This window comes from Dama dama, chromosome 21 (assembly GCF_033118175.1).
Source record: "Dama dama isolate Ldn47 chromosome 21, ASM3311817v1, whole genome shotgun sequence".
In the NCBI taxonomy this organism is placed as follows: domain Eukaryota; kingdom Metazoa; phylum Chordata; class Mammalia; order Artiodactyla; family Cervidae; genus Dama; species Dama dama.
Window position 1 is genome coordinate 2,866,681 of NC_083701.1, and position 4,228 is coordinate 2,870,908.

The following is a 4,228-nucleotide window of genomic DNA, read 5'->3' on the forward strand; positions in this document are numbered from 1 at the left end:
CCCTGCAGGTCTGGGGCGCACGGTGGGGACAGCGTCGATGGGCCACAGAGAACACTGGAGCAGAGCCTGCCTCGGCCTCGACGGCCCGGCACGGCCCTGGGCTTCCGGCGCGCAGCCTGCCCCCGCCTTGGCCTGTCCTGCCCGCTCTGCTCACTGTGCTGCCCCTCTCCCTGGCGCACACCCGCAGCAGGTAGAGGTGGCCTGTGCCACCTCCCTGTGTGCTCTGGTGGGCCTGCTCTCCCAGGTTCTCTCAGTACCCCAGCTGTTGGGAGAGCAGGCCCCAGGTGCCTGCTGGGGCTCGGGGTGGCCCCTACTCTACGGGGGACCAGACCCCCCAGGCCAAAGCCTGATGACTCTGGGGGCACTCAGGACTGGGGAGGAGCGAGGACGGGGAGCTCCAGCCAGACTGGGGCAGAAGAGCCTCTCTGTCCTCCCCAGGGCTGATACCCCATCAGCAGCCTCTGAGCGTGTGTTCAGAAGGCCCACCTGGGTGCCCAGCTACCCACCCCGCCCCCTGCAGGCTCAGCCTGGCCCCTCCCTGGGGGGACCATGTCCCTGTTCTGGCTGCCCGCGCTGGCTCTCAGGGTCCCACCCTCTCCTCCTAAGAATCAGCACCCAGCCCCACCCTGTCCCTCCCCTTCCCTGCCCTGCACCCCTGCCCACCCTCCTCCAGCCCGGAGCTGGCCTTTAGCGGGGACTGGGGTGGAGGTTGTCAGTTGCTTCCCCGCTAGGGGCTGGGGGCCTCTGAGCCTGGAAAGGATCTGAGGGGGTCTGGAAGGACACAGGAGCGAGGCAGGGCACGGGGCTGGCAGACACAGAGAGCTAGTGAGTGGACAGGTCCCCGAGGTCACGGGCAGCCCAGCTGTCCTGGCATCCCGACCTCCAGGCCACCCCCACCTACTATCTGCACCCCAAGGATCTCCAAGTGACATAGGGGGAAGGAGCCCATGGGGACGCCGCCTTCTGCCTCTTCCCAACTCCTTTCTGGGGTGGGGTCCATATGGTGTTCCCAGGGAGCCATCTGAGCCCAGCAACACCTCCTCCGCCTTCCTGGGGCGACTACCACCCCCCACCCCAGCCCACCCCCACCCATCCCCAGTCAGGCTGCCTGCCGGCTGGGAGGCCAGGCTTGGGCGTGGGGTGCGGGACGTGGGGAGGAAGAGGCCCTGCCCTCCCGTCCCCTGGGCCTGGGGAGGGGCCTGGACTGGACTGTGCTGATCCCCCACGCGTGACCACGGGTTTCCAGACCGAGGAGCCTCAGGCTCTGTATTTCCAAACTCTGGGGCCAGCGCCTTCCATTGGGCAGCTGCATCCAGCCTGGCAGGCTCCGGGCGTCTAGCTTGAGTGGACTGCCAGGCCCCCGGCCCGCACCCGGCCCCAGGCCCGACCACCCTCTGGGGCGGTCCTGGGGCCGGCAGTCCTGGGGGGAGGCTGGGGAGCCGCGCAGCTGGGCGCTGACGTGAGCAGAGCCTGCGGGTGCTGCTTCCGCCTCTGCCAAGGCCTTATTTGGAGACGCTTCCGCTCCAAGTGGGGCCGTGACTGGCACACTCAGAGTTATTCAGAGGCGCCCCTCCTCTCCTGGCTATTTTTAGGGCCTGAGAAAATAAGTCGGGGAGCCCACTGCTCCCTAGGCCTGGAGAAGTGCCGAGCCAGAACGCCAGCCCCGGAAGGGGGTCTCAGCCGAGCTGCAGGGGAGACCGAGGACCAGTGGGGAGGGGCCTGCCCGAGGTCGAGGCCGCCTGCTCCAGGAGCCCCAGGGCCAGGAGCAGGGGCCACCATCGGCTTGCCCCGCATGGGGGCTCTCACTGCCTTGGGCCCCTGTGCAGGCCTCTCTGAGCAGACCCAGGCAGGGGCAGGGATGCTGCAGTGGCTAGTGGGCAGCAGGGGAGGGGACATGCCAGAGGAGGTCCCGCTGGGGCCAGAATCAGCCCACCGTCTCCCCAGGGGCTGCAGGGAGGGGACTGTGGAATCCCACTGGCAGGGGCTCTGAGACCTCCTGGGCTATAGGCAGCCGGTGGCAGAACCGGAACATGGGCGGGGGCCTTGTGCCACCCACCCCCACGAGCACTGTACTCTTGAGTTCTGGGGTGGCTCCAGGCAGAGCCTTTGGTCCCCTCCCCAGGGCCTAGGGGTGGGGTTGTCTCAGAATAAGGCCTTCAGTCAAGATACCTGATGGGGCCTGGGGAGTTCAGCGGGAGGCCCGGTCCCCCAGATTTTACCTCTGTTCGAAAGCGTGGATGGCCTGGTCACCTCCCAGGGAGGCAGGATGGCTGAGACAGGGGTGGGTGGCACTTTCTGGGCTTCTCAAGTGGTACCCCAGCTGCCCTGTCACCTCTGGATCCACGTGGAGAAGGTTCAGGGAGGCGGTGGTTCTCCGGGTCTCCCCTCCCCAACACAGGTCCCCGCAAGCAGGTGGGGCAGGGCTGGGAAGGACACTGTGAGCCAGTGGGAGGTTCTGGAACCAGCGCTGGAGTAGGAAGCACACGATTTGCGAGGGAAGCCTGGGGGTGGCGGGGTCGATCCTTCCTCTTGAATGAGGCCCAGAGGGGCCGGCGGGGGCTAGGAATGCTCCCCTGGTGGTCATGAGCAGTCCAGACGGCGATGGGGGAGACATGAACTGAGCAGGTCAGCTGCTGGGGGCAGGAAGCGTTCCCACTGCAGCCCGAGGTTAGACCACCGGGAGGGCTTCTGACAGCAAGTGTGTCTGCGCTGGACAGGGGCCAGGAAGTTCGGAGGGGGAGAGGCAGGTGGGAAGACTTAGAAAAAGCCTCTACCTGCCTGGAGGCAGGCACAGCCCAGGGAAGGGTGGGGGCCCTTGTTGGATGCGCCTGCTCTGTTGGCGCTGGTGACAGGAAAGGGAGTGAGCAGACGGAAGCCAGGTGAGGAGGCCTCCCGTCTCCGGAGTGTGGGTGTTGGTGAAATGTCGGCTCCTGACGGCTCCACCCCCAGTGACTCAGAGGCTCTAGTCACTGTCCTTATGCACCCCTCCTTCTACCTGTCAACCCGCTTGCCCTCCAGATGCTCCCAGTCTGTGGGTGTGGGGGACAAGGTGACCTGGTGAGATTCTGCTTTTCAGTCCCAGAAACCCCTTCAGCAGCATAGATCATGGTGACTGCCATCTCAGGCATCACCAGCACCAAAATCACTCCCACCGCTGTCGCTGCCTCCATCTCCAGCTCCACCATCATCACCTTCACTACCTCCATCTCCGGCTCCACCATCATCACCGTCACTACCTCCATCTCCAGCTCCACCATCATCACCTTCACTACCTCCATCTCCGGCTCCACCATCATCACCGTCACTACCTCCATCTCCGGCTCCACCATCATCACCTTCACTGCCTCCATCTCCGGCTCCACCATCATCACCTTCACTACCTCCATCTCCGGCTCCACCATCATCACCTTCACTGCCTCCATCTCCGGCTCCACCATCATCACCGTCAATACCTCCATCTCCGGCTCCACCATCATCACCGTCACTACCTCCATCTCCGGCTCCACCATCATCACCTTCACTGCCTCCATCTCCAGCTCCACCATCATCACCGTCACTACCTCCATCTCCGGCTCCACCATCATCACCTTCACTGCCTCCATCTCCAGCTCCACCATCATCACCTTCACTACCTCCATCTCCGGCTCCACCATCATCACCTTCACTGCCTCCATCTCCAGCTCCACCATCATCACCGTCACTACCTCCATCTCCGGCTCCACCATCATCACCTTCACTACCTCCATCTCCAGCTCCACCATCATCACCGTCACTACCTCCATCTCCGGCTCCACCATCATCACCTTCACTACCTCCATCTCCGGCTCCACCATCATCACCGTCACTGCCTCCATCTCCGGCTCCACCATCATCACCTTCACTGCCTCCATCTCCAGCTCCACCATCATCACCGTCACTACCTCCATCTCCGGCTCCACCATCATCACCTTCACTGCCTCCATCTCCAGCTCCACCATCATCACCTTCACTACCTCCATCTCCGGCTCCACCATCATCACCTTCACTACCTCCATCTCCAGCTCCACCATCATCACCGTCACTACCTCCATCTCCGGCTCCACCATCATCACCTTCACTGCCTCCATCTCCGGCTCCACCATCATCACCGTCACTACCTCCATCTCCGGCTCCACCATCATCACCTTCACTACCTCCATCTCCGGCTCCACCATCATCACCTTCACTACCTCCATCTCTGGCTCCACCA